Source organism: Equus caballus, chromosome 18 (genome assembly GCF_041296265.1).
Source record: "Equus caballus isolate H_3958 breed thoroughbred chromosome 18, TB-T2T, whole genome shotgun sequence".
In the NCBI taxonomy this organism is placed as follows: Eukaryota; Metazoa; Chordata; class Mammalia; order Perissodactyla; family Equidae; genus Equus; species Equus caballus.
This window is the reverse complement of record NC_091701.1, coordinates 76,849,995-76,872,580: the sequence shown is the minus strand read 5'-3', so window position 1 is coordinate 76,872,580 and position 22,586 is coordinate 76,849,995. Positions and strand designations below refer to the sequence as shown.

General features: G+C 37.4%; 1 protein-coding gene across 34 annotated transcripts in view; it reads left to right on the top strand.

Annotated features, from left to right (window-relative positions):
- The window catches only part of HYCC2 (hyccin PI4KA lipid kinase complex subunit 2), an 88,702-nt gene that overhangs the window by 17,873 nt on the left and 48,243 nt on the right, over nt 1–22,586 (top strand). For 16 of the 34 annotated variants that reach the window (XM_070241484.1, XM_014732313.3, XM_014732311.3 and 13 more), the window contains one exon: nt 17,097–17,196. The exons of 11 other annotated variants lie outside the window; for them this stretch is intronic. The gene's annotated coding sequence lies outside the window, so the exon portion shown is untranslated. Of the gene's footprint in view, nt 1–16,019; nt 16,082–17,096; nt 17,197–22,586 lie in introns of those variants that run through there. 7 more of the 34 variants (XM_070241485.1, XM_070241481.1, XM_070241503.1 and 4 more) reach the window with 1 other exon arrangement.

Genomic DNA, 22,586 nt, shown 5'->3' with positions numbered 1-22,586 from the left:
CTCTTAATATCTGTAGAAAATAACAGTAATAAAAAGTGAGGAAAAAATCACATATTTATCTTTGTAATTACCATTTCTGATTCTCTTCAATCCTTAGCATAAATCCATATTTCTATCTGATATCCTTTTCCTTCCCCTCAAAAGGATTTGTGTAACACTTCTGGTAGTGCAAGGCAGCTTTTGTATGTCTGAGAAAGTCTTTGTTTTGACTTTATTTGTGAGACATTTTTGCTTTATAGAATTGTACGTTGACAGATTTTTTCTTTTAGTACTTTAAAGATGCTGCTTCATTGTCTTCTCTCTGGCATCATTTTATCCTTTTCTTTGTGCCTTTGTACACAATGTGTTCCCCCCTGCCCCCGGCCAGCTGTTTTTAAGATGTTCTCTTTATCACTGATTTTGAGCAATTTAATTAAAACTACTTGATGTAGTTTTCTTCATGGTTCTTGTGCTTGGGGTTCATTGAACTTCTTAGAACTGTAGGTTAATAGTTTTCATCCAATTTGGACATTTTTTTGTCTCCTTCTCTTTACCCCCTACTTTGGGGAATCCAATTATACACATATTAGGCTCCTCAAAGTTGTCCCACAGCTCACTGATGCTGTTTGTTTTAATTTTTTTCACTGTGTTTCATTTTGACTAGTTTCTGTTGCTGTTTTCAAGTTCGCTAATCTTTTTTGTCCGCAATGTCTAATGTGCCATTATTCCCATCCAGTGTGTTTTTTACCTCATACATTATAATTGTTATTTCTGAAAGTTCGATTTTGGCTTTTTGTTTTTAACATCTTCTATGACTCTACTTAATGTTTTGAATATTATAGTTAGAATTACTGTTTTAAAGTCCTTGTCTGCTAATTCTAACATCTCTATTAATTTGGGGTCAGTTTTGATTAATCGATTTTTCTTTTCATTATCTTGTTTTTTCATGTATCTTTTTTCCCTGATTCTTTGCATTCCTGGTAAATTTTTTTATCTTGATATTTTGAGTTTTACCTTAGGGTGTTCTGGATATTTTTGAATTGCTATAAATATTTTTGAGCTCTGTGCTGGGATGCAGTTAACTTATTGGAAAACAGTGTGATCCTTTCAGGTTTTGATTACTGGATTTATTAGGCAGTACTGGAGCTGTGTTCACTATAGGGCAGATTATTCCCCATTGCTTAGAAAGGACTCTTCTCTACTTTACCCAATTCTCAATCTGGTTGGTGAGAATAGGCACTATTTGTGGCCCTCTCTGAATTCCAGACACTGTAACTTCTGATTCTTTTGGGGTTTCTTTCCCTGTCTTCTGGTAGTTTCCTCACACACATATGTGCTAATCAGTTATTGTCTGGCTGTTAGAGGGGAACCCTATACAGATCTTCAAAGTTCTTTCCCTGTATTACTCCTTTCCATTACTCTGTCCTGCGGCAGACCAACACTACCTGGACGCACAGCTGTACCTCCGTGTCTTGGGGAGTTGGCCAGGTTCTACCTGCTTTTCCCTTCTTCACTGCAGCCTGGAAGCCCTCAAGGAAGTTGCGCAACTTCAGTCTTCTTTGTTATCTGTGTCCGATATCTCGAAAACCTGTGTTTCATAATTTTTTTCCACTTTTTGATGATTTCAATCAAGAGACGAAATTCATTTTCTCTCACTCTGTCTTGTCCAGAAGTAGAAGGCCCTTCTCTTTTCATACTTTTTTTCCTTCCCCAGTATGAGGCTCATGATTGTGGGTAAGAATGTTGTCTTGGTCCAGTCTCAATCTTAGGCTACCCTTTTGTGTCAGGACCCCACAGCTTTCCTGCTCCAACCCCCACCTCAAGATCTCTCCCTAGGTATTGGGCATATGTATTGCTGATATTTTCTTTTAGTCTTTGACTTGCCTTTTCACTCTGTTATTGTCTTTTTTTTTTGAGGACGGTTAGCCCTGAGCTAACATCCACCGCCAATCCTCCTCTTTTTACTGAGGAAGACTGGCCCTGAGTTAACATCCGTGCTCATCTTTCTCTACTTTATATGCGGGACTCCTATCACAGCATGGCTTGACAAGCAGTGCATATGTCCACATGTGGGATTCGAACAGGCAAACCCCAGGCCACCGAAGCGGAACATGTGAACTTAACTGCTGCACCACTGGGCAGGACCCTTAATCTGTCTTTTCATGACATATTTAATACAGTCCAATTTATCTATCTTTTTTTGTTATGGTTACTGCTTCTTGTGTTTCTTTAAAAATGTTTGCTTGCGTCAAGGACACAAAGATATTTTGTTATTTTTTTTTTTCTTCCTTTCCCATTTAGATCTGCGTTCTATTTGGAATTTACTTTTGTGAATTGTGTAAGGTTAGAGATCATGATATATTATTTTTCACAGGGATATCCAGTTGACCCAGTATCTTTTATTTAAAAGACTGTCTTTTTCCCACTGCACTGCAGTTTGCCTTTGTCACAAATCAGGTAATCGTATTTGTGTGTGATTGTTTCTAGGCTTTATTTTTCTTTGTAAGTTTTAATTACTGTACTTGTACAGTTTTAATTATTATGGCTTTATAACAGGTCTTAATGTCTTGGAGTATAAGTCCTCCACTATTTGTTGTTTTTGACATTGCATTGGCTATTCTTGGCTCCTTGCATTTTCGTAGGGATTTCAGAATCAGCTTGTCAGTTTCTCTTTAAAAGGAGAGGAGTGGGATTTTGATTAAGATTGCTTTGAGAGAGAACTAGGAAATCTCTCCTGAATGTTTTCTCAGTGTTCATGTTTTCCTTTTCTGCTCCTTTGTCTGTTACCAACTTCACCTTCCTCATCTTTGTTTCACTGGCCCCAAACCAAGTACACACTCACACTCACTCACATCTCCTCCGCTCATTCCACTTCAGCTAGAGGAGCTTTCTCGACATTAACACCTCCCTTGCCTGGAACCCTTCATGTAAGCTAACTGATAGGCAATTCTCCTTGGGTTGTCCTCTCCTTCCCTTCCAAGGCTGAGGGAAGAAGGCAAAAAGCCTAGTGCTGGCAGAGGCAAGATGGGCCACCCCAGGGAAGAATGGGCTAATGTGACAGCCTCACTTTCACCTTGTGGACCCCAAGCAATGGGGAAGGCAATGATGTAAGGCCCCCCAAACAATCTATACCATGAAGACCCAGGGTCAATCGTTTTTATAAATAAAATCTGTAGGCATGGTGCAAGATGGGGACAATATATTTTACTTGGTAATCTTGCAGAGCAAATGACATTAACCACTAAGCTAACCTTGTTCTTCCTTGACATAGACCACCAAAAGTACAAGGTAAAACTTAAGTCTCTTACTTTAATAAATTCCAAGCATGCCCCGTCATATTTGATGTAAATATTTTAGGTACATTATTATTAAGAGGAGAGGAATATTTTGTTAATTAAAATTGCATTATTTTTTAAAACTTCATTGTTGAGAGGAGCAGAGCAAAATGGTGGGGTGAGCTGACCAGGGATTCTCTCCCCTCCAAAATACAACAAAAGATTGGAAGAACTGAATTTCAGAGAATAAACATAATGCCAGCTCGTTAGAGACCTACAATACCAAGAAGGCGGAGATCATAAACCCTACTTACAGCCTTGGAGGCGCTGGAACGGTAGGAGAGAACATCGCTCCCTCCCCTAGAGTCTGCGATCGCTGCGGCACGGGTTGGGAAGGAGCGGGGTAGGGGCTGCGCGACTGGGGGATCATCCAGGACTCCTGCCACTGATTCAGTGGAAACCCGCTGATGGGGGGAAAGCTTCCGTCCGCGGGGACCCCATAAACCAAGGGCCTTGGGAGACCAGAGAACAGAACTGATCTGAACCCAGACCGGCGTGTGTAACAGCCCCTCCCCCCAACAAAGCCAGTGGGCGCAGCCATCTTGCCCTAAGGCGGAGAGCTAAGGCCGCTCTCGACCCCCATCTAGTGGCGACAGGCTGTAACTGCAACTGAATTCTACCACCATGAGAAAAAAACGCTCCTCTACCATCCAGCAATTTATAAAAGCCCCAGACCAGAAGGAAAACAATAAAAACATAGAATTAAGTCCTGAGGACTTGGAATTAGGTAAACTAAGTGATGATGAATTCAGAGCAGCTATAATCAAAAAACTCAATGAGGTAGAGAGAAAGATCGAGAAACAAGCCGAGTTCTGAAGTTGCTTCACAAAAGAGTTTGAAATCATAAAGAAGAATCAAACAGAATTACTTGAGATGAAAAACACAATGGAGCAGATAAAACAGAATACAGATTCCCTGAATGCCCGTGTAGACACCATAGGAGAGCAAATTAACATAATTGAAGATAGACAGGCTGAATGGCTCCAGACAGAGGAAGAAAGAGAACTAAGAATTAAAAAAATGAGGAAAATCTCAGAGAGATAATGGATTCAATGAGGAGTAAGAACATAAGGATCATAGGAATTCCCAGAAATATGGAAAAGGAAAATGGAGCAGAAAGTGTGCTTAATGAAATTATTGAAGAGAACTTCCCAAATCTAGGGATCGATGGACAAATGTGTGTAGAGGAGGGTTTTACATCTCCTAGATTTGTCAATGTAAAAAGAGCTACCCCAAGGCACATAGTAGTAAAATTGGCAAAAAGGAAAGATAAGGAAAAAATACTCAGGAAAGTAAGAAAAAAAAAGAGAATAACCTATAAAGGAGCCCCTATCAGACTGTCAGCGGATTTCTCTACAGAAACCCTACAAGCTAGGAGAGAATGGAGTGACATATTCAAAGCTTTAAAGGATAAAAATCTTCAGCCAAGAATACTGTATCCAGCAAGAATTTCCTTCAGATATGAGGGAGAAATTAAATCTTTTCCAGACAAACAAAAGTTAAGGGAATTTGTAACCAAAAGCCCTCCACTACAAGAAATCCTCAAGAAGGCTCTCATACCTGAAAAAAGAAAAAAGGGAGAAAGGGGATACAATCCACAGACTAGGGAGACCGATGGATAGAACCAGAACAGGATAGCAAATATTCAATTATAGCATTAGGGTAAAGGTAAGGAAACTACCAAAACAAGGATGATCTTAGCACTCTAACTACAAATTAATAAGACGAGTTGGAATAAAAAATGAAAATAATTATTTAGGAGGGGAAGAGCAAAGGGTCTAAATCAGTATTGGTCAAGTAAGTAAGAGACCACCAGAGAATAGACTATTATACACGAGATTCTAAATACAAACTTCAAGGTAGACACTAAAATAAAGTACAGAACAGAGTCACAAATCATAAATAAGGAAAAATCTAAGAAACCCGGCATAAGAAATTGCAGTATTAAATGGGTAGTTTAAAGCACACAGGAAAAGAAACACAGGAAAACAAGATAATGAGTGACAGATTAACAGCATTAAGTCCACATGCATCAATAATCACTCTCAATGTAAACGGATTGAACTCTCCAATAAAAAGACACAGAGTGGCAAAATGGATTAAAGAACAAGATCCAACAATTTGTTGCCTCCAGGAAACACACCTCAGCCCCAAGGACAAACACAGACTCAGGGTGAAGGGGTGGAGGACAATACTTCAATCAAATAGCAAGGAAAAAAAGGCAGGTGTTGCAATTCTCATATCAGACCAAGTGGATTTCAAAATAAGACAGGTAAAGAGAGACACAGAGGGACAATATATAATGATCAAAGGGACACTTCATCAAGAAGAAATAACGCTTATAAATATCTATGCACCCAACACAGGAGCACCAAGATTCATAAAGCGACTATTAACAGACCTAAAGGAAGATGTTAAAAACAACACAATAATAGTAGGGGACCTCAACACCCCACTCATATCAATGGACAGATCATCCAGACAGAAAATCAACAAGGAAACAGTGGAGGTAAATGAAAAGCTAAAACAATTGGACTTAATAGACGTATATAGATCACTCCACCCTGAAAGAGCTGAATACACATTCTTCTCAAGTGCACATGGAACATTCTCAAGGGTAGACCATATGTTGGGAAACAAGGCAAACCTCTACAAATTTAAAAAAATTGAATTAATAGCAAGCATCTTCTCCGATCGTAGTGCTATAAGACTAGAAATTAATTACAAGAAAAATGCTGAGAAAGGCACAAAGATGTGGAGACTAAACAACACACTACTGAACAAGCAATGGATCATTGAAGAAATTAAAGAAGAAATAAAAAATACCTGGAAACAAATGAAAATGATAGCATGCCATACCAACTCATATGGGATACAGCAAAAGCTGTATTAAGAGGAAAATTCATCGCAATACAAGCACATCTTAACAAACAAGAAAAATCCCAAATAAGCAACCTTAAAGCACACCTAACTGAACTAGAGAAAAAAGAACAAATGAAGCCCAAAGTCAGCAGAAGGAGAGAAATAATAAAAATCAGAGCAGAAATAAATACTATTGAAATGAAAAAGGCAGTAGAAAGGATCAATGAGACAAAGAGCTGGTTTTTTGAGAAGATAAATAAAATTGACAAACCACTAGCCAGACTTACAAAGAAAAAAAAGGAGAAAGCTCAAATAAACAAAATCAGAAATGAGCGAGGAGAAATAACAACAGACTCTGCAGAAATACAACAGATTATAAGAGAATACTACGAAAAACTATATGCCAAGAGAATGGATAACCTAGAGGAAACGGATAAATGCTTGGACTCCTACAATCTCCCAAAGCTCACTCAAGAAGAGCTAGATAACATGAACAGACCAATCACAAGGAAAGAGATTGAAACAGCAATCAAAAACATCCCAAAGAATAAAACCCCAGGACCAGATGGCTTTCCTGGGGAATTCTACCAAACTTTCAGAAAGGATTTAATACCTATCCTTTTCAAGCTATTCCAAAAAATTAGGGAACACACATTCTATGAGGCCAACATCATGCTGATACCAAAACCTGACAAGGACACCACGAAAAAAGAGAACTACAGGCCAATATCACTGATGAATATAGATGCAAAAATTCTAAACAAAATTTTGGCAACCAGAATTCAGCAATTCATCAAAAGGATCATACATCATGATCAGGTGGGATTCATACCAGGGACACAGGGATGCTTCAACATCCGCAAATCAATCAACGTGATACACCACATCAACAAACTGAGGAATAAAAAACCACATGATCATCTCAATAGATGCAGAGAAGGCATTTGACAAGATCCAATAGCCATTTATGATAAAAACTCTGAAAAAAATGGGCATAGAAGGAAACTACTTCAACATAATAAAGGCCATATATGACAAACCCATAGCCAACATCATACTCAGTGGGCAAAAACTGAACGCCATCCCCCTGAAAACAGGAACGAGACAAGGATGCCCTCTATCACAACTCTTATTTAACATAGTACTGGAGGTCCTGGCCAGAGCAATCAGGCAAGAAAAAGGAGTAAAAGGAATCCAAATAGGGAGGGAAGAAGTGAAACTCTCGCTGTTTGCAGATGACATGATCTTATATATAGAAAACCCCAAAGAATCCATTGGAAAACTTTTAGAAGTAATCAACAACTACAGCAAAGTTGCAGGGTATAAAATAAATTTGCATAAATCAGTAGCATTTCTGTACTCCAGTAATGAACCAACAGAAAAAGAACTCAAGAACACAATACCATTCACAATCGCAACAAGAAGAATAAAATACCTTGGGGTCAATTTAACTAAGGAAGTGAAGGACCTATAGAATGAAAATTACAAGGCCTTTCTGAGAAAATTGGATGACGACATAAGGAGATGGAAAAACATTCCATGTACATGGATTGGAAGAATAAACATAGCTAAAATGTCTGTTCTACCTAAAGCAATCTACAGATTCAACGCAATCCCAATCAGAATCCCAATGACATTCTTTACAGAAATTGAACAAAGAATCCTAAGGTTCATATGGGGCAACAAAAGACCCCGAATTTCTAAAGCAATCCTGAGAAAAAAGAACACAGCTGGAGGCATCACAATCCCTGACTTCAAAACATACTACAAAGCTACAGTAATCAAAACAGCATGGTACTGGTACAAAAACAGGTGCACAGATCAATGGAACAGAATTGAAAGCCCAGAAATAAAACCACACATCTATGGACAGCTTATCTTTGACAAAGGAGCTGAGGGCATACAATGGAGAAGAGAAAGTCTTTTCAACAAATGGTGCTGGGAAAACTGGAAAGCCACATGTAAAAGAATGAAAATTGACCATTCTTTTTCACCATTCACCAAAATAAACTCAAAATGGATCAAAGACCTAAAGGTGAGACCTGAAACCATAAGGCTTCTGGAAGAAAACGTAGGCAGTACACTCTTTGACATCAGTATTAAAAGGATCTTTGCAGATACCATGCCTTCTCAGAGAAGGGAAACAATAGAAAGAATAAACAAATGGGACTTCATCAGACTAAAGAGCTTCTTCAAGGCAAATGAAAACAGGATTGAAACAAAAAAACAACCCACTAACGGGGAAACAATATTTGCAAGTCATATATCTGACAAAGGCTTAATGTCCATAATATATAAAGAACTCTCGCAACTCAACCACAAAACATCAAACAACCTGATCAAAAAATGGGCAGGAGACATGAACGGACATTTCTCCAAAGAAGATATACTGATGGCTAATAGGCACATGAAAAGATGCTCATCATCGCTGATCATCAGGGAAATGCAAATCAAAACTACACTAAGATGTCACCTTACACCCGTTAGAATGACAAAAATATCTAAAACTAATAGTAACAAATGTTGGAGAGGTTGTGGAGAAAAAGGAACCCTCATACACTTCTGGTGGGAATGCAAACTGGTGCAGCCACTATGGAAAACAATATGGAGATTCCTCAAAAAATTAAAAATAGAACTACCATACGATCCAGCCATCCCACTACTGGGTATTTATCCAAAGAGCCTGAAGTCAGCAATCCCAAAAGTCCTGTGCACCCCAATGTTTATTGCAGCATTATTTACAATAGCCAAGTCATGGAAGCAACCTAAGTGCCCAGCAACAGACGAATGGATAAAGAAGATGTGGTACATATATACAATGGAATACTACTCAGCTGTAAAACAGAACAAAATCATTTCATTTGCGATAACATGGATGGACCTTGAGGGAATTATGTTAAGTGAAATAAGCCAGCGAGAGAAGGATAATCTGTGTATGACTCCACTCATATGAGGAATTTAAGAATATGGACTAAGAACAGTTTAGTGGATACCAGGGGAAAGGTGGGGTGGGGGGGGGGCACAAAGGGTGAAGTGGTGCACCTACAACACGAATGACAAACATTAATGTACAACTGAAATTACACAAGATTCTAACTTATCATTAACTCAATTAAAAAAAGAAAACTTCATTGTTGAAAACTAATCTATTGGAGACTGGGGCAGCAATTAACTAGGAAGGAACATGAAGCAACTTTCTGAGATAAGGGTAATGTTTTATAACTTGATAAGGGTTTGGGTTACACAGGTGTCTGCATTTGTCAAAACTCAGTGCATGTAAATTGAAGATTTGCACATTTCATTATGTATAAATTTTATTTAAAAGGAAACAAAACATAAATATTGAACTCCAGTTAATGATACTCATTCTGAAGTATTTAGAGGGAAGTGTACTGATGCCTACAGTTTACTTTGAAATGCTTCAAAAAGATAAAATGAGGAATGGGTAAGAACTTGATATATGATAAGGAAAGTATAATATGTTAATTATAAAATGTGGATGGTGGGTAAATGTGTGTTCACTGTAAAATTTTTTAAACTTTGCTTTATGTTTGAAAATTTTAGTAATAAAATATTGGGGGGAAAAAGAGTGCTTTGAAACTAGAAATTAATTGGGGTGGAATTAACATCTTTACTTATGAATCTCCCAACCTTTGAACATGGTATAGCCTTCCATTTATTTAGACTTCCTTTAATTTCTCTCAAGATGTTTTCTAGTTTTCTGTATAGTTATCTTGCACATTTTCTGTTAGATTTATTCCTAGTTTTTAATTTACTTTTTATTTTTTATTTTTTTTGAGGCAGATTAGCCCTGAGCTAACATCTGCTGCCAATCCTCTTTTTGCTGAGGAAGACTGGCCCTGAGCTAACATCCGTGCCCATCTTCCTCTACTTTATATGTGGGACACCTGCCACAGCATGGCTTGACAAGCAGTGTGTAGGTCCACACCTGAGATCCAGACCGGGAAACCCTGGGCTGCCGAAGAGAAACGTGTGAACTTACCTGCTGGGCCACTGGGCCAGACCCTAGTTTTTAATTTTTTTAAAAAAATGCTATTGGAAGTTGTATTTTTTTTTTTTTAAAGATTTTATTTTTTTCCTTTTTCTTCCCAAAGCCCCCCGGTACATAGTTGTATATTCTTAGTTGTGGGTCCTTCTAGTTTTGGCATGTGGGATGCTGCCTTAGCTTGGTTTGATGAGCAGTGCCATGTCTGCGCCCAGGATTCAAACCAATGAAACACTGGGCTGCCTGCAGCGGAGCACGTGAACTTAACCAGTCGGCCACAGGGCCAGCCCCTGGAAGTTGTATTTTTAAAAATTTGTGGCTGGTTTACAGAAATCTAATTGATTTTTGTATATTAGCCTTATATCTAGAAACCTAAATTCACTTACTCTGTCTCTTTTGAATTTTCATGGTATGTATTCATATTGTCTGTTAATAATCATATCATCTATAAATAACATTTCTTCCTTTCAGTCTTTACTCTTCTTATTTCCTTTTCTTGACTGACTTACTGTACTACCTAGGCCCTTCAGTACAGTGTTGAATAGAAATGGTGATAATGGTCATCTTTCTTGTTTACACCCTTAGAGGGTACATTTTCAGTATTTCACCTTTGACTGTGACACTTGCTGTAGGCTCTTTGTGGATATCCTTCATGAGTTTTCCAACAGGTTTAATCATGAATAGGTACTGAATTTTGCATACTTTTTCTGTACCTATTTGGATGATCGTATATTTTTCTCCTAGTTAAACTTTTGTTATATACCTGACATAAATTCTTTTCTTATATGGTCTTATACATAGTGCTAGGTTTTATTTGCTAATACATTAATATTTTTGTATCTGTGTTCGTGAGAAAGATCAGTCTATGATTTTCCTTCCTTGTAATGTCTGTGTGAATTTTTGACATCAAGGTTACACTGGTTCTTGAAAAGAGTTAGGAAGTCTGATTATTTTCTATTATCTGGAAGACTTTGCACACCCTTAATCTTTCTTTCTTAGTTGTTTGGAAGAATTCACTTATGAAACCATCTGTACTTGAGATTTTCTTTATGGAAAGATTTTTAATAACAGATTCCATTTTTTAATAGCTGTGGTGCTATTTGGATAATCTGTTTCTTTCAGTGTTGGTAATTTGTATTTTTCAAGAAATGTGTTCATTTCATGCTAAGTGTCACATTTATTGGCATAAAATTTATCTTATTATTCTGTTTTTGATGTCTAAAAATTCTGTAGTAATATGTGTTTTCTCTTTAATCAGTATTACCAGAAGTTTGTCAATTTTGTTAATCTTTCCAAAGAACCAACTTTTGGCTTTGTTGATTTTTTCTCTATTGTGTGCTTGTGTTCTGGTTCTTCATTTGCTGTTCTCTCTAGCTTCTTGAGATAGAAGCTTGAACCATTGATTTTTTTTCAGTGTCTCTGCGAATACAGGCAGTCTTAGCTTTGCATGGTACCCAGTACCGAAACTCCTATATGCATATAGGAACTGTGTCCTTGCTTTATACATGCAAAGTGAGAACTTCCTGCACATGCACGTAAGGGTGTAGCTACATCCCACAAGTTTTAATTTATCATCTCTTCCTTAACACTGAGTTCAACATATTTACTCATTTCAGTTTTCATTTCTTCTTTGACTCATAATTTAAAAGTATAATTTTAAATTTCCAGGTGGTTGGTATTTTTCTGGGTTTTTATTTATTAATTATTGTTCTTAATGATCTCTAGCTTTTGTTGTGGTTAGATAACATACTCTGAACGGCATTGTCACTTTTGAAGTGTGTTGAGGCTTTCCTTATGGCCCTGTGTGTGGTCACTTTTGATAAATGTTCCGTGCACCCTTGAAAAGAATGAGAATTTTTTTGTTGCTGGGTACAAAATTTCATATGGGTCCTTTGGGTCAAGTTTGTTAATTGTGTTGTTCAGATCTTACACATTTCTGGTTGCTTTTTCTATCATCTACTGGGAGGCATTAAGGTCTCTGCTATGATTATGGATTTGTCTGTTCCTCCTTTTAGTTCTGTAAATTTTTGTTTCATTTATTATGAGGTTATTATTGGGTATGTACAAGTTTATGATTGTGCTATCTTTATGTTTGATACCCTTATCACTATGTGATAGTCCTTTTATCTGTAGTAATGATTCTTACCTTAAATTCTACTTTCTCTGATATTAGCAGAGTCTATCAGTTTTCTTTTATGAGTATACCAGTGTTGATTAGGTCAAGCGCATATCCACCGAATAGAAGTCATGAATGCGGGCATCCTTATCTTGTTCCTGATCTTAGAGGAAAATCTTTCAGTCTTTCACCATTGTGTTGGATGTTCTCTGGGTTTTCATATATAGCATTTATTATATTGAGGTAGTTTCCTCCATGCTTTCCTGGTTTTTGTTGTTTTTTTCTGTTTTTTCTTATGCCTTGTGATTTTTGTTATTGAGTGCTGGACATTTGAATCTAATAAGGTGGTAACTCTGGAAATCAGATTTTTGCCCTTCCCTAGCATTTGCTGTTTGTTTAATCTTTGCTTTTGTTTTTTGTTGTTGTTATTGTAGGCTCTCTCTGTGCGAAGGGTCAGCCTGAGATTTAGACTTGAGGTCTTCTCAGGTCTTTTCTGTGTGCATTCTAGACATAACGTGGTTACTGTCTATTTTTACCTGTGTATGCAGTTGTTTGTGTTTGAAGAAGATTAGCCCTGAGCTAACACCTGCCAATCCTCCTCTTTTTGCTGAGAAAGACTGGCCCTGAGCTAACATCCATGCCCATCTTCCTCTACTTTATACGTGGGACACCTACCACAATATGGCTTGCCAAGCGGTGCCGTGTCTGCACCCGGGATCCGAACCGGTGAACCCCGGGCTGCTGAAGCGGAATGTGCGCACTTAACTGCTGTGCCACTGGGCTGACCCTGCAATTTTTTTTAAATTTATTTTTGATTTTTTTTAACTTTTTATTAAGATTATGATAGTTAACAACCTTCTGAAATTTCAGTTGTGCATTATTGTTAGTCATGTTGTAGGTGCACCACTTCACCCTTTGTGCCCTCTCCCCACCCCCCCTTTCCCCTGAAATTGTTTTTTAATGTCCTAATCTTTAGTGTCTGGCTCCCAAAAGGGGAAAGAGAGAAAAATGAAGAGGAGTGAAATGGGCACAGACCCTTTAAATCCCCTGAAAGTCACTTCAGCAGGAGAGGTGGGGCTTGCAGCAATGAAGGGAGATGCAACAACAGTGGCTGCCTGCCTTTTTGTCTGTACCTTTGTGATCTGAATCAGCAATCAGCGATCAGAGCACCAGTCTCCAGTGTTTTTTGGACAGGGTTCTTTATGTCCACCCTGCCTCCTGTAAGCTGCTCCAGGAACATGTGTCAAGCTGCCTGCCACATGGCTGGGGATGGGGGATGGGTAGTTATTACAGTGCTCAAAGCTGAAATTGACTGAAATTAATCGCAATTAAAATTAAAAATCAGAAGTCTTCCCATGGAGGTTGCAAGCATTCAGTAGACTCCAGGATTCCAAAATAGTTACGTCAGACTGATTCTGTGAGTGCAGTTGATTTCTAGGTCTTCACAGATTCTTGGTGCTCTCTATCTGCCGTCTTTCCAGAATCCTCTCTTCCTCCTTAATTTTTGAAGGCTATTTTTACTGGTTATTGTATTCTAGATTGTCAGTTGTTTTCTTTTGTCCCTTAAACTATGTCATTCTGTTATATTCTTGGTTCTGTTTTTTTCTGTTGAGAAATCTCTCAGTCTTACTGTTTCTTTGAAGGTCAACCATATTTTTTTCTGTGTTGCTTTTATGAATTTTCTCTTCCTTTTTTAGTTTGATTATGATGTCTTAGGTATGGTTTTCTTTGAATATATTCCACTTGGAGTTGGCAGAATGTCTTGAATCTCTGGATTGATTTCTTTCATCAGTTTTGTAAAGCTCTGTCATTCTCTCTTTGAATGTTGCTTTTATCTCTTTCTCCTCTCATCTGGGACTTCAGTTATATGGATATTAGATATTTAAAGCATGTCTCACATTTCTCTTAAACCTCGCCTCCATCTTTCCCCTTCTCACTGTCTTCCCTTTCTTCTCTCTTCTACTCTTCTTTGTCTTCTTTCTCTACTTTTTTCTGTCAAGCTATAGTTGTGGTATTTTTTTTGACTTATCTTTTAATCCTATATCTGCTATGTCTAGTGTACTATAAAACAATGTCTTGAGTTCTTAATTTCACATGTTGTATTTATCAGTTCTAGAATGTCTATTGAATTATTATTTTTTTCTTTTTTTGCTTGAGGAAGATTAGCCCTGAGCTAACATCTGTGCCAGTTTTCCTCCACTTTATATGTGGGTCCATGTGTAGCACTGAACTCAAACACTACACCACGGGCCGGCCCCCTATTTAATTCTTTTTATAGGTCTTAATTCATTGGTGAAATTCTCCAACATTTATCAATTTTGTGCATTTTTCTCTCTATTTTCTTTTATATGTTAGAATTCTTTTAAATGATTGTCTTTGTATGTTAAGTCCATTACTGGATCATCTGTGGATCTGATTCTCTTGTCTAGTTTTCTCCTAATTATTGATCATATTTTTGTAACTTTGCATGTTTAGTAATTTTTTCTTGTGTGACAGGCTTTGTGTATGAAAGAACCTTAGAGGCTCCAGACAATGTTACCTTCCCAGTAGGGTTCCCATTTTTTTCTCTTGCTTAAATGAGTGAGGGGCTTATTGCCTCCAATTAATCCGAGATTGAGCTGCTTTAAAGCTGTGTTAAAGTTTAATAAAACTCAATTTTCCTATCATTTTCCATGTTGGATTTTTCTGTTTTGTTTTTTGTTTTTTTCTTAAATTGAGAGCCTCATGCGTATCTGTATTCTTAGCTCTGAGAGACTGTCAGAGGCCTGGTTCTACAGGGGTTCCCAGTGTAGCTCTCAAGTTTGCCTGCCTGCACTGCTTCAAAATCTAGCAGTGTCTTGATTGTTCAGAATTCCCAAGGTACAAAAAGTGTCAGAGTCTCCTTGACATCAAGTGCCCCATTCTGAAGTGTTACCAGTTTCCTATGTATTTTTCCACAGATATCATTTTAGTCCTTTTCAAGTTATTTCCCCTGTTGCAGAAATTCTCATGAAATAAAAATTCTCATGTGATAGCCCAATATAAGAGATAAAAAGTCAGCTGTTATGGTTGGAGTAGGAGGTCCTGACACATCTTCAGTTTGAAAAACATTGGAGATTTTATAATGATAATGTAGTTTAACTCCAAGAGAATTTTATTGCAGTATTTTTTGTATTTAAAAATCCCCACATTTTAAATCCTCTCTGAAAGTTTGGTAGAATTCTCCAGGGAAGCTGTCTGGTCCTCAGCTTTTATTTTTTGGGATGCTTTTGATTACTTTTCAATCTCTTTACTTGTGATTGGTCTATTTGGATTATCTGTTTCGTCTTGATTCACCTTTGGGAGGTTATAAGAGTCTAAGAATTTATCCGTTTCCTATAGATTGTCCATTTTGTTGGCATGTAGCTTTTCATAGTATTCTCTTATAATCCATTGTGTTTCTGTGGTATCTGTTGTTATTTCTCCCTTTCATTTCTAATTCTATTTATCTGAACTTTCTCTCTTTTTTTTCTTTGTAAGTCTGGCTAGGGGTTTGTCAGTTTTGTTTATCTTCTCAAAGAACCAGCTCTTTGTTTCGTTGATCCTTTCTACTGCCTTTTTTGTTTCAATAGCATTTATTTCTGCTCGGATTTTGATTATTCTTCTCCTTCTGCTGACTTGGGCTTTGTTTGTTCTTCTTTTTCTAATTGAGTTAGGTGTAGTTTGGGATTGCTTATTTGGGCTTTTTCTTGTTTAAGGTGTGCCTGTATTGCGATGAATTTCCCTCTCATATGGCTTTTGCTGCATCCCGTATGAGTTGGCATGGTATGAAAAAGACCCCACATTTTGTCATGAACACTTTTTAAAATGTTAATTTTCTTTTGGTGTTTTAGATTCAACGTTGTGATACAGTTTTGAATCAAAGTGGTAGAATATAGTGTGATCAGCAACTACGTGATAACAGTTACTACTTTATGAGAAAGTATACTGTTAGCGATTTGAAAATGGTTCTCTCTGATCAAAAAGCTTTTATTATGGGGGCTGGCCCCATTGCCAAATGGTTAAAGTTCTGCATGCTCCACTCTGGGGGCCTGGGTTTGTGGATTTGGATCCTGGACCCAGACCTGCTCCACTCGTCAGCCATGCTGTGGAGGCATCTCACATACAGAATAGAGGAAGATTGGCACAGATGTTAGCCCAGGGCTAATCTTCCTTAAGCAAAGAAAGGAAGATTGGCAATGGATGTTAGCTCAGGGCAAATCTCTCCCACCAAAAAACAAAACAAAAAAACCTTTTATTATGTTTTTGTGCCCAAAATTCAAGTAATAGCATTTTCTGTGTTCTTTTTAAAAATGATAACATTTTCAGTTTTGTGAATCTTACCCAAAATGGTTTTGTAGCTGCTGATACTTATTATTTAAGCTTGGTTTTATACTGCAGATTAAAATTTTAATGATTGTTTGCACGTGTGTGTGTGTTCACTGTAATGTGTTTCAAAAGTTGGATTCATAGAATTTGGGGCTGGAAAGGACTTACTTTTATAGATTATTCAAGTGAGGCTCCAGAACATTTAAATAACCTAATCAAAGCCTTAGAATAATTAATGGCAAATTTGAAACTAAAACACAGACTTCCTGTCTCCAAATCTGTTTTTTTAAAATTAGGTTTGATAACAGTACATAAGTATATACTAGTTGTTATTGAAATTTTTTGAATCTCTATTTTTTAAATTAGATAAATTATATTATAAATGTCATCAGATTGTTTTTTCTCCTTTATATTAGATTCTTGAGAATAATTAGCTCAATATTTCACAGTTTTTCGTTTTCATTTTTTGTAGAGTTGAAAAATATTTGAGTCTCAACAAATGAATTCCACACTTGAACTGTGCTGCATTCCTGTGCCACCTCCTCCTTTAGAAAACTGATCTTAGAACAGAGGTAAAATTATAGAATTTAACTTTTTTAAAGGTAAAGAATGAGTTTCCCATACAGTTAGACATGTTAGAACTTTTGGTAATCTTTGGTGAGTAGCTTCTATTTATTAAGCAATTTTACTTAGGAGTCTTGAAATGACCATGTCTTAATTTTGCCTTTGATTTTTACTTTTGGGAGTGTTTCCTTTTTAATAGTTGTGTCTTTTAACCTTTTTGTTGCCTAAACTTTACAATTATTTTATTATCGAATTTATTCAGGATAATTGTATTATCTAGCTACATCTAGATCATTGCTGTCCAATAGAATTTCTCCAGTGGTGTCTGTGTTCTATATCTATGCTGTCCAGTATGGGAGACACCTAGTCACATGTGACTACTGAGCACTTGAAATGTGGCTAGTGCAACTAAGGAACTGAATCTTTAAATTTTATTTTATTTTAATTTAAGTAACCACACGTGGCTAGTGGCTACTATATTCTACAGTGCACCTCTAGGTTTTTCCTTAGGGAATTTAGTGTTTATAATAACAGCATGTCCTAGGTGCTTAAGTTTTATATTTCTGCCTTGAAATATCTTCATAGTTTTTTGCCTAGTTTGAAAATTTGCAGTAGCATAACTATTTTTTCCTATCTCATAGGTTGCCCTGATAATTGTATAGCTTTGTTTATCCAGTAATTTTGGTCCACTAGAAACCCATGAAAGTAGTTATCATAGTTAGTTTCGCTCATTGATGTGTTAACTTAGTTAATCTTTAAAAAAAAAATTGACATAGGTACTTCTATTATCCCCGTTTTATAAATGAGGGATTTGAGGCCACAGGTTGGTTAGGTAACTTTCCCAAGGACACATAGCTTGTAGGTCATGAAGCTGGAATTTGAACTCAGGCCGTCTGGAGCCAGAGCCCATACTCTTTAACCATTAGGCTGTGCTGCCTGTTATATTCTGATTCTCTACAAATTGACAATTCCTGAAAAAGATATATGCTCTCAACTAAGACACACTTTCTACCCACGTAGAATGGTGAGGTTATTGTGCTTGCACAAGTTCTCTGAGTTAGCTTCCTGGAGAATAGTTATTGACCTCCTTCAGATCATGTTCCAGCAGTTTATTATTTTGGTCATTATCTTTTAGTCAAAGCCTGCTAATAAAGGTTGTCATTACCATGGTCACCAAAAAGATAATCATTTTCTGTGATATCCTCTTTACTTTGTTAAATATACTCTGAAAGTGAGGTAGTATGGGCCTGAATCAAGCTGCATGCTAGAAAATATCATCTTGATTTTTGCTTTCAAGTAGAGTTTTTATATACCAGGTGATGGGATTGGTATAATATACAGTAGAAGAAATTATCTTCAGAATTCTATATTGTCTGCATAAATAAAAAGAAAACTCGCAGTGTGTTTATAACTGTGTTCATAGCTACCTCTAGATACTAAAAGATACTGAGTCTAGTTAGGAAATAAATATTTACAAAATTGCTCTGTAACCAGTGCTATTCTATTTTTTAAATGAAGCTACTAAAATATCTATTTATAGGATTTTAGATTTAGAAAGTAATTTATCATTGTAGAAAACTGAAACCCAAAGGGTTTAAGTGATTTGTCCAGGGTCACATAAGCAGTGTGGTTCATGATTCAACAAATAGGGTTATGTGTCACTTCACAATGGGAATATGTTCTGAGAAATGCTTCATTAAGCAATTTCATCATTGTGCGAACATCATAGAGTGCACTTACACAAACCTAGATGGTATAGCCTACTGCACACCTAACCTATATGGTGCTAGTCTCATGGGACTGTCATTGTGTATGCGGTAGATGGCATAGCCTACTGCACACCTAACCTATATGGTGCTAGTCTCATGGGACTGTCATTGTGTATGCGGTAGATGGTATAGCCTACTGCACACCTAACCTATATGGTGCTAGTCTCATGGGATTGTCATTGTGTATGCGGTAGATGGTATAGCCTACTGCACACCTAACCTATATGGTGCTAGTCTCATGGGACTGTCATTGTGTATGCGGTAGATGGCATAGCCTACTGCACACCTAACCTATATGGTGCTAGTCTCATGGGACTGTCATTGTGTATGCGGTTCATCGTTGACCAAAATGTCGTTATGCAGGGCCTGACGGTGTACATTGAGTACATACCATATGTCCAGATACAGTAGTATTCTTACTAGCTTTGAGTGCATACTGAGCACGCAAATGTGAGCAAAACAGGAATGGACCCTCCTCTCATGGAACTTAAACTCTGGTGGAGAAGATAGACTATCAATAAGTAATAAGGTCGAACAAACAAGGTAGAAAATCCAAAGCTCTAGGAAGGAAATGAACCATATTTGTTGGAATAGAAAATATTGGAGAAGGGAGAAAGGGCTGCTATTTAAATAAAGTGATCAAGAAAAGTCTGCTGAGACTACCATAATTGGGAAGAGCCAGGCATTTAAACATGAGGAGTAGGATAGCCTTCCAGGCTGGAACAGTCTACCCAGATGCCCTGGGGTGAAGGTGTGCACGAGGCTATAGAGAAACTGGAAGGAGAGGATGGCCAGGACATAGTAAGCTGTTGGAGGAGTAGCATGAGCTATACAAAAGGGGCTGGGTTACGTAGTGGCTTTTTCAACCATAGGTTTTAGAGAAGGCATTAACCTCAAATCCGAGTTCTGCCACTTAAACTGTGTTACCTGGTGTGGATCACTCAACCTCTTTACACTTTAATTTTTTTATCTAATAGATAGGACTAACAGAAGCTACTTTATGAAGTACATAGTATCATGAAGATTGTTTGTATACTTGTAGCAAACACTTATATAGTGTTTACCTTGAGGGAAGAACTCTTCTAAGCACACAATAACTCTATGAAGTAAGTACTGCTATTATCCCTCTGTTTGGAATGAGGCACAGAGGGTAAGTATAGCTAATAAGGGAGTAAGAGGGTTTAAACACAGCTACAGTAAATGACCTTAAACTTAGTTTGGCTCTGGAGTCCATGCTCAGAGTGTGTCATGGGAATTCTGGAAGTGGGTCTTTGGGGTCAAAACTATTTTTCATATTAATGCTAAGATAGTATTTGCCTTCTTCACTGTCATTCTCTGGTGACTATGCAATGAAGTTTTTCAGCAACAAGGTGAATGCAGAAGCAATTATGAGATTTGCAAAAAATGTAAAACAGTGCTACTCTTCTCACTAAATTTATTTTTGTTTTGAAAAATAAAGTTTTAATTTAAAAATGTTATTTATGTTGACATGTAATAGACTTATTATTTTTATAATGAATAGTGAACTTTTTAAATGTAGGAGTGAAAGGGGGTTCTGAGACAAAAAGTTGAGAGCTGCTGTTAGAAACCACTAGATTCTACTGCCTCTTAAATCAGAGAAAATCGAGAAAACAGCTGATACAGTGTTTGTACTTGATGGGCTCACTAATAACTTACTTTTCCCTCACTTTTAAGACACTTTCTTTTTTACATTTTAACATTTTTGAAGTCAGGATGTGTCTGTCCAAATAAACTTTTCAGCAGCCATGAAATAGCAGAAGTCATTGATATTTGGTATTTTGAGAATATATATTGATAATTAGTATCAATGAGTATTAGCACCACATGGGGTTGAACTTTTAAATGAATTTGCATTCCTAATTGTTGCTTAAAATGTCTACAAAATATTACAGTGTAAAACAGCTTTGCCGTGAACAATTGTCTCAGCAGAAGATTGCCCAATATGTGCCAGTTAATTCAAAGACAGCAAAATTGCCAAATCTGGGGCCGGTCCCCTGGCCAAGTGGTTAAGCTCATGCACTCCACTTCGGGCGCCCCATGGTTTCACCGGTTCAGATCCTGGGCGCAGCATGGCACTACTCATCAAGCCAGGCTGAGGTGACATCCCATATGCCACAACTAGAAGGACCCACAACTAAAAATATACAGCTGTGTACCAGGGGGCTTTGGGGAGAAAAAGGAAAAATAAAATCTTTAAAAAAAAAATTACTAAATCTCTCAGCATCTAACTTCAAACCTGGGTAAGACTGGTATGAATGATTCATGCGTCTTGGAAAATGTCTACCTGAAGAAAGTTTCTGGGTCACTTTTAAAGAAGCTATTAACTTCCATCTATGTTTAATTTTGAAAAATAAAATTATTAAACTTAAGTAGAAAATGCCGGCAGATGGGGCTGGCCCCGTGGCCGAGTGGTCAAGTTCGCGCACTCCGATGCAGGCGGCCCAGTGTTTCATCAGTTCGAATCCTGGGCACGGACATGGCACTGCTCATCAAGCCACGCTGAGGTGGCGTCCCACATGCCACAACTAGAAAGACCCACAACTAAGAATGTACAAGTATGTACTGGGGGGATTTGGGGAGAAAAAGGAAAAAAATAAAATCTTTAAAAAAAAATGCCAGCAGAAATCTCAGGTTTTGTTATAGCCAAAAATAAAACTGTCATTGCTAAAGGTGCTAAATAAATTGAGTTCATGAGCACAAGTAATTAAATCAACACGTGTTTGAGTGCCTGCTAAGTGCCCGGAGGTTGGGATACAGCACTTGTCCCTGTGAAGTACTGATTCTAGTGGGAAAGACAGACAATAGTAAGTAAACAAATAAACAGGATAATTACAGATTTTGCTGAATGCTATGAAGAAAATGGACAGAGTGATAAGGGTTGGAGGGAGGAGGAACTAGGGAGAGTCAGTTTAAGTAAACAGGAATGCTTCTCTGAGGAGGTGACATTTGAACTGAGTCTAGTACAGTCATAATCAGAGCGCCAAGTGGCTAGTATAAAGACCAAAGGAGGCCAGAAATGGAAATGATAATGTAAGATGATTATATGGATAAATTTATGCTCTTGTCCTTTAGTTAAACATCTTTTTTTTTGGTGAGGAAGATTGGTGCTAAGCTAACATGTGTTGCCAGTCTTCCTCTTTTTGCTTGAGGAAGATTGTCCCTGAGCTAACGTCTGTGGCAGTCTCCCTCTATTTTGTATGTGGGATGCTGCCACAGCATGGCTTGATGAGCGGTGTGTGGGTCCACGCCTGGGATCTGAACCCTCAAACCCTGGGCCACTGAGAAGCGGAACATGCAAACTTAACCACTGTGCCACCGGGCCAGCCCCAATTTGTAAATTTAATTCCCGTAAGGATGGAGTGTGGGAAAGAAACTTAACAATATAAGTCTTATATTCATCTGAAAGAAGGAAGCAGGCAATAATAATGAAATATTTTTAGGAAAAAGAATTAAGATAGGACTTGTACTGTTATATATTAAAGTGTATTATAAGGCCATGGTAATTAAAACATTGTAGTTCTGGTGCAAAATCAATGGGAAAAATAGCTCAGAAATGGTTCCAAATACAGAAAGACTTTTAGTAGATGATAAAAATAGCATTTCAAGTT